Raw genomic sequence first — 13017 nt, forward strand, 5'->3', positions numbered from 1 at the left:
ACCAAGGGCATATAAAACCATATTTTTGAAAAGAAGGACTGCTGCTAATATATTCTAATGCAGTGATCAATCGGCAGAAATCCAGTTTCCCAAAACAGCACTGCACTTAGTTTTCAGGTGGCCAGATGTGAATGTAATGTCAAGTGTAAATGATAAATGCAGACAAATAATTTCCATACACAATTTTCTTCACATGAAATATTAACAAGGCCCATAAACTTGCTAAGTGATTTCATAGAGCTGTGGATGGTGGGATGAGGTAATGATGGATGTCAACAAAATATATATATATCAAAAAAAAAAACAAAAAAAAAAAACATCTATAAACCAATTGAAGGCACACTGCGGCCAGACCAGATCAAGATGATCAATTTTTCGTTTCATTTTAGTTACAAAAGTTACATAGCCATTGATTTTTTTGTTGATTTTCTTGTTGCTTCAATGAACTAAGTCACTTGTTTTTAGATGTCTTCTCTTTTATTTAGATATGTAATAATACATGTAAACACCACCTTGGTTTTTTTTTAAGGTTAAATGCCCCATTCAATTCAAATGAACAGGATTATTTATTGCCTTTTTTTGGGGCTGATGGTGATTGTAGACAACTGCTGACATGTACATGTGATCAAGATAAATGAATACCCTTCATGCACTGACGGCTTGTTGGAAAACCTCATGATTAGACAATTAGGCTACAACTGATCAGTCGATATTTTTTTTTGCTTTGCGAATTTTGCCTTACATTTGGAATAATATAATACAAACTGGTGATTTATGGGTTACTCTGAGCCTGGAAATCATGTTTGCTCATAATGATTGAGAAAAATAATTGAGCAATTGAGCATTTGAAATCATTTTGAGCAAGAAAAAAAATGGTGAAAAGCAACCGTGTAAAGGGGATATATTCTAGTTTTATTATATTCTACAGCATTTTATGCATCTGATCCTTAGTTGGACCTTAAACTCACTTTAACTTCACTTACTGGATCTTTTCAGCCAGACAGTCTGTCTGGAATAGCAATCTCTCCATTTGATTGCCTGCTCAGATCATCTCTTCAATGTACACGAACACGTTTTATGTTTGAACTCAAATACACACAGACACACACATCTGCATGCACACTGTCACAGACAGCTACAGTCTGAGTGTGACACCCCCCGTAAAGTTCTGGGTGTTCTTATTCAGCCCTCGATTCCTGCGTTGTTGAATAGATCAGTGGTCTCAAATGAAATACATCAAGCGCTAAAAGATAATGAAAACACAGTGGATCCTCAAAACTGATGGACACAATAACCTTAACACAACAAAAATGGATCACACACCAAAGCAGAGCAATGTGATCAAATTTTGAAGTGCAATAAAAAAATATCACACATTGAAAAGGACCAAAATATATCATCCTGTCATCCAAAAGTGGTGCACGGATTCCATCCCTGTGGGGAGCTGAGTCCATAACCTCCTGTTGAAAATGACAGGCAAGGTGACAAAACAAATTATGCAGATAGAGACATGTGGCTGACAGGACGCAGGGAGCAGACAGACAGATACATGAGAAGAGGAGGAAGAGAGACACACAGGTAAGCTACAGTAGTGCCGATGTATTGCTCATGAAATATGAACAATAAAACATTGTATAAAAATAAATATACAGCCCAGAAGGATAGAAATCATTCAGCTGTGAAATCTGCTTAAAGTCATACACATGTTCCAGAGATGGTGGAACGACAGAATCAGTGAAGACTGGCAGTATTTGTTTGCTCGTCTTTGTGTGTTTTGATTGATCTGAAGTGCCTGCCTGATGGGAGGAGCTTAAATGGATCATGCCTTGGCAATGTAATGTCTTTTATGAGACGCTTAGCCCTCCTAAAACAGAGAGTGCTGCAGAGTTGTTGTACTGATGACAGCTCAATGGTAACAACGTCCTGTTCTGCTTTCACTAGAAGCTGGAGGGCTTTTTTTGTCAGCTTTGTTGCTGCTGCTGCTGCTGCTGTTTCAGGCTGCCATGCAATTTGTTAGGATGCTCTACATGTAGTACATCTGTAAAATCTGACAACACAGCTTTTGGGAGGAGTTGGCTTTCCTTGGCCTCATCAGACACTACAGTCATATCTTACCCATCATCGCAGAGATTTGTCAGCCCTAGAGAGGTCCCTAGAGAGGTGATGGTGACCCCCAGGAACCTGATGCTGGGGACTCTCCACGGCCTCTGTACTGAGGTGGGCGGGATTGCGTCTTATATTGTATTTAGTCATTAAATCTATGATAAGCATCTCTGTTGCTTAACATCAAGTTGTTTTGCAGCATCACTTTGTCTGGCTCTGTGTCAACCCGCTGAACCCCACTCGTGATAGGGATTGAGGATGGCAATTATTTTCCATAAACGAGGAATTCCCAGTAGGCGCGGGTCATAAGCTCGCGCTGATTAAGTCCCTGCCCTTTGTACACACCGCCCGTCGCTACTACCGATCGGATGGTTTAGTGAGGTCGTCGGATCTTCACTATCTGGAGGAAGTACAAGTCGTAACAAGTTTTCATGATTGTCTGCTTGTTGTCAGTTCATCAAAAAAAACAAAACAACAACTTCATAGCGTTTGAAGTTTGGATGTACTGGCAGTGCCACAGAGTGGAAGCCGGTGCTGACCTGACTCCAGATCCCTTTGTGTTTCTGGGTGTCTTCAATCGAAATATTTGACTATGGGTGAACTGATGGTCTAGATCAGCTCAGGCAGTACAGGTTCTTGAAAGAATTTGTGAAATGACAGGAGTGAGAGCTGGCCAATAGCTCTTGGGACACATTGTCATTTGCTCTTTGGGAACTGCATTTCAGGCATGCCTGGCCTGAGCATGACATCAGAAAGAAGCTGAATTTTGTATGTGGCGCAGAGGGCTTCAAACAAATATGTTTAAACACTTACTTTGAGCATTGTTGTTCCTCAGCTAGGTTGTAGATAGTAATTACGCATGTCGGTGGATGCTGTTACTTTTCCTCTGTTGGAGAGGAATCTGCAGTTCCACAGGGTAAAATTTATAGATTGATAAAAATAGACTCCCAGGTAAACAGACAAAGAGACAAGCAGGAAGCTGTGTAGGTAGCTAGATGACTAAACCAGACAGGACAGACAGAGAGGATTAAAAGACCGAGGCTAGACACACACACACACACACACACAAGCATGGCAGCTAATGTATCACAACTGTGTCAGACAGCAAAGCGCATAGTGCAGCTGTGACATCTGGACAGGACTTGGAGAAAGTTGGCTGTTGGTTAGCTCACATGTCCGGCCCTCGGTTAATAATCAGCTTTAACAGGGAAGACAGGCTTAATGAAGGCTAAGCCATGTTTTCAGCCTCTCTCGGTGGTCAGTGGACAGAGGTTAGCAGCTAAACAGCAGGACACTGAAACAGGCAAACTCCAAACGAAGTGGAAGGCCCACATATAAAAAGTGTAGTTAAAATTTGGGTTATTAGTATATTTTATGGCGGGGACTAAACTTGTGCTTTTGAAATTTTAATTTTATTGCACTGAAAGCGGTTTATTCCTGCCAAAAAAAAAAAAGGAAAGCTGCAGTAGGAGTCATGCAAAGAAGTCCTGCTTTTCCCCCCGTCCCCCATGTTTTATTCAAAGACAGAAAGGAGAGATAAAAAAGAAGGATATGAGGGAGAAAAAGGGCAGTCGGGAGAAATGAGGAGAGGAGAGATTTCCTGTCCCATCCAAGGGCATGGCAATGTTCATGTTCTCAGTCGGCACCATCTGCTCCAGGAGCATGTCTGCCTGCCAGTGAGGAGAACAGTACAAGCCTCTGCCAAAGCGTGCCGTAACACCCATACCACCATAACAAACAAATAAACAAACAAACACACACACACACACACACCGCAGAGGAGTACATTAATTCTGCTCCAGCAAGTGTCTGCTGCAGGGTTCCAGCTATTAAAAATCTGCAATCTCTCCGGGTCTGCAGATATCTGTGAGACAGCAAAACGAGTTTACCACAGGAGACCAACACTATGATGCAAAATAATTACATTGCTCCAGGAAAGATAAATTAAGATGATATGGTCTTGTGAGCCGTATCCAGGTGCGGTGAGGGGAGACCGTCGGGGCCGGCGGCTGGTTGTGTCAGACCTGAGGTTACATCAAATGAGTGCACCCATGAGGGAGCAGCAATGTGTGCCGATGTGCTACTGTCAGCTCATCCGCTGGCCTGTCTCAGGGTGTATTTCGGTGCGTGTGCTGAGTGCGCACGGATGTCTGTGTATGTTATTGTGGCGAGTGGCGTATTGAAGGAGTACCGTGTGTTCCTGCTCTGTGTGGTTGGCCACTGGAAGCAGGGTAATGAAGCAAGAAGCACCAGCCCCTCTCCTCCACCACACACACAAAAACACACTTATGCACATAGGCTGCCATCAATAGAGGAGTTACTGACATGAATACATGTCAGACTGGCCAACAGGCAGTTATGTCATTCATTTGCTTTCATATAGAGACACACAATATAAATGCACACACGCGCGCGTGCGCCCTGCTTTGACCCACTTATACTTCAGTCGCCGAAGTCGACCTAGATATCAGCTGACATTCATCTAATAGTAGAGGACTGCAGGCATCTGTCTATTACAAATGAATGTTTGAAAGGCAAATTAATCATTTGTCAACATGTTCAATAGAATCAAGCAGATGGTCACTCCTCTCTCTGAACTCCGCTTCTGTGTTCTGGCAAAAAAACCCTGACCCACACCGATGCATTAAAAAATCTCAGGAATTGATACAAAAGCCGTGACAAGAAAAGACAAAGGACAAGGACGCTCACAAAAAACAAACCAACGCAAACACATGGACTCACATAGTTCATCACTGTAAGGCTGCATCACTATAGCCACACATCAGTGGGTTTATGTAAGTACAGCTAGGTCTAAGAGAGAAAAACTGGGTGGCTGCATTGTTCAGCATAATCACGAGCTGTTCATCCATACAGTCTAATCATGAAACTAAAGGCCTTGACACGACGGGACTGGATGATGAGAAGAGAACGTCCTGCATGCAGAGTTTAGAAAACAATCATTTTCTATCGAACTCTCAAGCCCATTTTCACCACCACTGTAATCATTTCAGTATTAGCTCCCCAGGCAACTTCATTATATGATCTGAGGGAAAGTTAATATTCCACTTTTTACTATTAGCAAGGCACAAAGTCGGCAACAGAACCGCAACTCAGAGCCTTGGCTGGTTGGTCAAAGCTGAGGAGGGACTGCAGCGTTTGTGGATTACAATATGTGGATTCAATGAAATATTGTTAGTTTCAATCACAATACTCAAAATGAAGAAAAAATATGGACGCTCTTCTTTAAAGAAAATGCAGACTTGACATGACATCAGACATGATACTGTGTCTGAAGTATTGTAGTATATTGAGTCATTTGGGTGCAGTGGTGGCTGCTGCCCCCCCCCCCCCCCCAAGTTAGCTGTAAGGACAAGTACTGCCAATAATAGATGGATGTCACAAAAAAAAAGACAAACATTTGGGAATTACTAAAAATGGAGATCAACTATAAACTTATTGTGAAACTAATTATGATTTTTTTAAATAAGAGAAAAAAAGAAAAGAAAAATAATTTACATGTTCTCCTCGTGCCTGCGTGGGTTTCCTCCTCCTCTGAAGACGTCATGTTTGGGTTAATTGGTGACTCTAAATTGTCTGTAGGCCTGCGTGTGTGGTTGTTGGTCTCTGTCTCTGTCTCAGTGTGTTGGCGACTGGCGACCTGTCCAGAGTGTACCCTCCAGCACCCCCCCCACAACCTGGAAACCGTTAAGCGGTAGAAGATGAATGATTGAAACATCAAGACACAGAAAATTTCCTGTTAAGTTAAATTATGTCTTATCATATGTCTTCATGTAGGGATGCTATTTTCTAAGTAGAGGATCTACCTCTCTTCTCCTTTTCATCACTCTTCTACTGGGGAGACAAAGTGTGTAGACAACTTGTTTGTGAAGATTTATTAGAGGAAAACCCGACATACATATCTTGCCAGGAGTAGACATGATTAATTGGACACAAAGTAGTAGGCCGCAAAGTACCTTTCTGGTGGCATTATGCTGAGAAACACACTACAGAAGTGTCTCAAATAACCAGATGTTGATTAAAAATCCACCTACACTACGAAGCCCATACTGAGAATACAGCTCATCTCAGTATGTCTTAATCATTTTAATAGATTCTTAATATCCATATGCTCAAGCCTACAGTTGAGTCTGCAACAGAACAGCAAGCATTAAGCCAATTTCAAACGTGTTCACCATCAAGCCTCCAAACATTGAGGGAAGCAGCGAAAAAGGAGAACAGAAGACGCACTTTAGCTTCATAGGAAGTCCCTTGTGTTGCTGAGAACCACTCAGAATAAGAAATGCAACATCACTGCGTATCTGTTTTCCTGGAAGTGAGAGACACAAACAGTGCGAGGCAATAAAGGATATGTTGACTAGAGAGGAAACAGCGAGCCATCGGCAGTCTCTTACAATAAAACACAAATATAGACGCCAAGAAATACTGAATATCAAGGAATAACATACCGTCGCTTTTCATGCGTTATTTCTTAAGTTTCAAGTGCATGACATGGTATCATATTCTGCCATGATCATCATTGATATTAAATAATATGATAGCTTTCTTGATAATGATACTTTTTTGAATAATATGGAAACTAGTTACGCAATATTGACATGGTACCATCAAGTAGTTGTTGCAGATTTGTGGGCTGCACATCTCTGCTGCAAATCCCCCATTCCACAACATCCCAAAGGTGCTGAAGATGGATAGACTGTGGTCTTAAAGGGATGGATCAATTTGTACTAATGGGCCAAGAAAATATATGGATCAATGCTTTCATGTTGTAGAGACCAATTTCTTACCCGCAGCAGAAGCTGAGACTCATCAGACCAGGCAAAATAGTCCAGATTTTCTGCTGTCCAATTTTTGTGACCCTGTAGCCTGTTTTTAGCTGACAGGAGGGACACACAGTGTGGTCCTCTGCTGCTGTAGCCCATCTGAGTCAAGGTTGGACTCGTGTATCCAGAGATGCTTTTCTCCATACTTCCATGGTAGCCAGTGGTTCTTTGAGTTACTATTGACTCTCTATCAGCTTGACTATTCTCCATATTCGTTCTCTTCCGACTGACTTCAACAAGGCCTTCCCTATGACTGGATCTTTTTTTTTTTTTAAGCAATCTCTGTAAACCTTGGAAATGGATGTGTGGGAAAATATCAGCAGATCAGCAATTTTTGAAATATACTCGGTGGGAACTCCAGATCGTGAGCACGTCTACATGCCTAAACGTGTTAAGCTGCTGCCATGTGAGTGGCTGATTAGACATTTGCATTCACAAGCCGTTGAGCAGTACACACGTGAAGTAATGTATAATGAAACATATGACAAAGTAAAGCCAGGGTCACATAGAAAAGCATTAATTATTATTTCCGCTGCTTCCTTATAATTAATGCGGTTGCAGTTGCGGAGGAGTTGGCATGGTGTACCATCTCAAAGGCTCACACGGTCAGCTGACAGCTCTGACCCTGGCCCTTTCTCCTTTCTCCCAGAAGCTCTCTTTTTATAGATCAACCACTTCACTGCCCAGAGAAAAGTCCACAGCAATATATTTCCCCTCTCATATCTACCCACTACAATCACTAACGATCTCCTTCTCCCCTTGGGCTGCAAATTATCGGGAAAAGCCAACGACTAGCTGAACGGTAATTTGTGGAAGAGCGGAGCCTCATCCTTGTGACCTTCTCTCCCTTTCTCCATCTGAGACAGCCAGGCCCCCCCCACCATCAATTCTTCTATGTAATTTTTTTCTCCCACTAGTGAATGTCAACCCCCCCCTCCCTTCACTTTCTCGAAACCTTTCTTTTTTTCCCCTCTCTCTGCTTTGTCTCTCCATCCTTACCCATCTGTAGTGCTATATACGCTGCCTCCACAATAAGGAGGGGGTGGGGCAATCTTAAATAACAAGATAAATTTTTTATCAGCAGTGAATTGATTGATAATTCAGAGGGATGGGCTGACAGCTGCATGGCTCCAGAAAATAAAAAGCAATATTCGAGGATTGTGTGTCAAGTCTGTTTCTTGCAACACAGCTGTCAAACTCATACTGAATTACCAATCCACAGACCTGCTCTCCTGCAAACTCAGTTTTGAAAAAAAAAAAAAAAAACAACAACAACAAAAAAACAAAACAAAAAAACTGCGTTATGGAACAAAAGCTGGCAGCAGTGGTCTGGTCACTGTCACATGGCTCAGGAGAGTGTGTTGTTTTTAAACATGTATTCTTTGATATGCTGAAAGGACGCACATATGGCTTTGTAGGAAGAGAGGAGGAGGAGAGGCGCGTTATAAGAATGAGTCAAGTTCATATATGCCTTAGTGAGTGAGAGTGCACATTTTCCTGCGACACCCACATCCTCAACACAAAGACCTGTGGTGGGCTAGCTATTGCGAATAGCAGTTATTGATCTGTCTTTTTGGAGGCTCTGGTGGGATACAGAGTGAGACAACACCAACACACACACCAGCCACACCAACCTAAACAGGAATCAGATGTAAAATTGCGCCACACAGGTCTAAACAGATCATATAGGCACATAGCACATCATATTTGATTGGCCAATGTCACTTTTCACACCCACATATCTACATTAATCACACAGCTAGTTGAAATCTCACTCTCTACTCATTTCGTACAATTTTTATTATTTCACATATTTATTTTTTGTTGGCCTGAGCCACTGCTTGTGCCCCAGCTATGAGTGGCAAGAAGCACAGTCATTATCTCAATTTGTTACAATTCCCCACGTATCATAGCTGTAATTACATCTTCCATGGGCTCGTCTCAAGTCAGAAGAGTTTTTATTAGCCAACAAAGTAAGATTCCAACTAACTTAGAGCCCAAATAAGCACATCAGTTGTTTCAGCAACGTATAAGGCAGCTGCTGTTTTCCTACTTGTATTTAAGGTTGGTTTCTTCACCGTAATTACACTCAGTCCCTGAGCTTAATTTGGCTGGGTGGTGCTATCTTCCAAACCCTAACCAAGTCTTGACTGTGCCTAAACACATGGTGACAAACAATGCATTTTTTTAAGTTTAATTTTAAAGAATTTATTGATGTCCAAACTTCCTCAACAGATGAATCAAAACATCCCCTCAGCTGAGCCGTCCCTGATCTCTGCTACATTCGCAGGTTAATTGCTGGACCGTGTTAAGCCTCCCCATCTGACCAGCTGCTATGTAGGCCATTGATCTCTCCAGCTGGCCACGGCCATGCGATGCCAGCATCTGGTATCTGGGCTGTGGCAAAGGTCACAGGCCTCTGGTCCTCTACCTTCTGCCTGTATCATTAACACCCAACACACACGACACCTGGTGCTATAAGACTGAAGGCAGACAGCAGAGTTTTTGTAGGGTCCTGACTTTTTATACCAAAAACAACTCAGTATGACACACATTTAGGAATCAAATGGATAGCAGTTTAAGTAACTTTAATTTAACTTTAAGTCAGCATTTCCAAACAGTAAAAAATGATATCCATAATAATGCCATTCACAGGACTTGGATGAGGACCTTGCATGAATTAACTAAATAAGACAAACTGATCAACTTAATTCCAAAGTTGAATATTACATAATGTCAAAGATGGTCTCTGCTAAATTTTTGTCTTATGTCTTGAAATGTTTTTTTTTTTTTTATTCAAATAAATACTTCATAAAACTTTTCAAGGCTTGCAGTCAATGTGGACAGATGCGGTGATCGACAAAGACACTCGCACACGTGAAATGTTTTTCTTTGTTTTGAGTGGACACGTAAGTGGTGAAAATGAGAAGAAGAAATGAGGACAAGGTAACATAGCTACATAACAAAAACCGCATTCAGGCTTCGAGTCCCTTTTTTCCTCATTTCACCATTTGCCCACTCAAGCTGAGACAAGAAAAGAGGCAGCAGTCATTAAGTGTGTTTGTATGTCCAGCATTTTTCAATCACCACAACTGCTGCAAAGTTTTGATTTTCAGAATTAGACCTTTACAGAGAGAAAAAAAAGAAGCAAAATCTTCCCTTTCACCACTGCAATGCAGATCCAGAAAGCTTCAAATACTCAGAACTCTTCATGAGGCTGGGAAATAAAATACTAAATAAATAAATAAATAAATAAATCCTTCAAAATATGTTTCAGATCATGAAATGAAGAAGAGCAATAGCATCTCATAACAAAAACACAAATGAATTCAAACTTTGTTGTGGGCAAAACAACTATTTGCTAAATAATTGAATTCCAAAGAAAGATCAGGCAACCTGAGCAAAAGGGAGGAAAAGGGAGGAAAAGTTGGAGAAATGGTGCAAACAGTGGGGGAAAAAAAAGAAAAGAAAAACTGTTTAAAAACAACTTGCCTGCAAGTATCAGTTCTTTTTGCAACGTGACTGTGGGGTAAGCACTATCACGCTCTGAATGCTGTATGGATGACTTCAGCAGTGGGTGGATTAAATCGTGTTGTAGAATTTGTCATCTGATGTGCTAACTAAATCTGCACCTGCGATATATGGCGAGTCAAATGGCACACTGATTCACTGGCACTTTTTCTGAAGTTTACTGAAATAATCGTAGCACTGGGTATAAGTTTTGCGCATGTTTGTTCTGCCTACAGCTGCATGTGGAGCGCAGATAAAAGGTTGCTGGAGAGGCGTTTGCTCGACTGCATTTCAGAGGAGCAACAGTGCACAACCCACACACAGCTGTGTAAGCGAGGAGAACCCCTTACTAATAATACAACACAGTCCTACAAATTTGGATGGACACAACCTTGGGTGGAGGGGCTTAATTTGGGGGGTTGGGGGCATCTGTAGAAAAGCTCTAAATTTGCATGTGTTTTTTTTTTTCCCTGAATCTCTTCTTCCCTCTCTTGGGAAGACATTTCTATTTTTATTACTTTTCTAGATGGAAATATAAACTCATGAATAAACAGAAGATTGTTGCATGTGAATGTAGAAACACATGTCTGGAGTTGGTGTAAATGAAAACGCCTATGCTACAGCACTGGCTCATGAAGACAGCGAGTAGTATACTGTACGTGCATAAGTCAGCAGTGGGACTTGGCTTGCCCGTGGCGGAACATGGCTGGGAGCAGTTCTGGTCTGCTTCTCCTCACGTTGTACTGGGCCCACTGATGACATTTAGTCAATTTTTGATGGATTCACTTGTATCAAATTTAGCTCAGCGTGCACGGGGCATCATGTTAGATAAGTGCTCTGTGTGGTTTCTATTGATGTGTTCTGCCTACAAGGCCTTTCCTTTAGACCTTCGCGTGGAGAGACTAGCAGTTTCTTGGAGGCTCTCGAAAGCTGGTTGAGATTGAGGCGTTTTTTATGGTGCTGCATCTATGAAAAGCACTGTGTATCTGGTGTGCTAAACGATGGTTGGAAAAAAAATGGTAACTATGGACTGTCAGGATAAATTCTGTATGAACACACATGTATACTAGCAATGTGTTTAAATCCCAGCATCACATCAAACTAACCGAACTCTCTTGCTTTCCACCTCTCAGTTAAGGTGAATGGCAGGATAGCTTTAATGCTGTCTGATACAGGCAAGATGGTGTGAGTCCCTCATGGAAAGAAACAACCGTGTCGAACCCAGCTATCCTGACTGTATGCAAATTGAGCACGGAGAAGTTCAACTCCCACTATTAATTTATCTGAAGATCTGGGTCAACAACATGCATTTGGGGTATGCTTTGTGGCAAAGTTTCTTGCCGTTCTACTCAAAAAAAAATATCAAGATTCTCCCCCCAGATAAAAAGACTGGTCAGGAATAAATAAATAAAAAGGGTGAAATATTTGGACAGTGGTTTAAAATCTCTGGATCGGCACCACCGAAAACTGCTATAAAATATACCTGTAGTGTTACAAGATAATAAAGAGGATGCAAACACAGAGAAAAGCCTTTCTGCTATCCCAATTCATGTTTTTCTCCCTACTTGCTTTATTTTTTTTTCTTGTTTTTATCCTCAAATCACAACATTTTACCTCTCAGGCTAAGTTATGTGTGACCTTCAATCAAAATTCAAAAGACTTACCATGTTTTGTCTGATATTATGTCTAAGTTGGGTTTTTCAATCAGTGGTTATGGATCTAGCACCCTGCACCCTCAGAGAAGAGAAACTTTAAGCAGTTTAATGAGCACCTGGGTTTGAACCTGAGGCCTCTCTGTTTGGAATTTGTATGTTCAAGTTGAAGTTACTTTGTGACCAGTCCAGAGTGTAACACAACCATGCCCATCAGCTCCACCCCTGAACCCAGATACGCACTACAGATAATGGATAGATGGTCAAAATAAAACCAATTGTTTTTCCCTCTCAACTTCATCATCTTATGTTCAAAACTTCAGCTGACACATTCAAAGTTTCTATCAAGCCTTCTAATCTTCCTCTGCCCTCAAATAGCACCATTGTCATTTTTTTTTATGAAGTTTGAGGAGAAAATTTGGAACACTGGGATTAAGGCACGATATCTCCCTTCTAATGCAAACAGCAGAAAGAAATCACACAGAGGAGCGCCATCGTAAAACAATTAATCGTGCAGCTCAACCCACAAACAGAACCGAAGGAAACAATGACGGCTGGATTTCTCTCGTGGACCGAGTTTGCTAGTAATTCAATCTTTTGTTAAATTAAGAGCTGGGAAAATTTTTAATTTTCCTCAATTTCTATGTTGATGCATAGTTTTTAGCTGTGCGAGTTTAGATTTCCTTTTTATTTGTCAGTTAACAAATGGAGCTTTGTGGCACCCAGGGTCAAAATTCTGAATCAGTTCCAACAACTTATTATCGATATAAAGACTGCCACATACCATCATATAGCAGGGAAGAAACATCTTGAACAGGGTAGAGAAGCCAGCGTTGAAAATCTCTTGTGGACTTTCTACATTTAAGACTGAATGCTTTTGGGCTGCCTTTGGACTTTCTTAAGTTCCTCTT

Source organism: Echeneis naucrates, chromosome 8 (genome assembly GCF_900963305.1).
Source record: "Echeneis naucrates chromosome 8, fEcheNa1.1, whole genome shotgun sequence".
Taxonomy (NCBI): Eukaryota; Metazoa; Chordata; class Actinopteri; order Carangiformes; family Echeneidae; genus Echeneis; species Echeneis naucrates.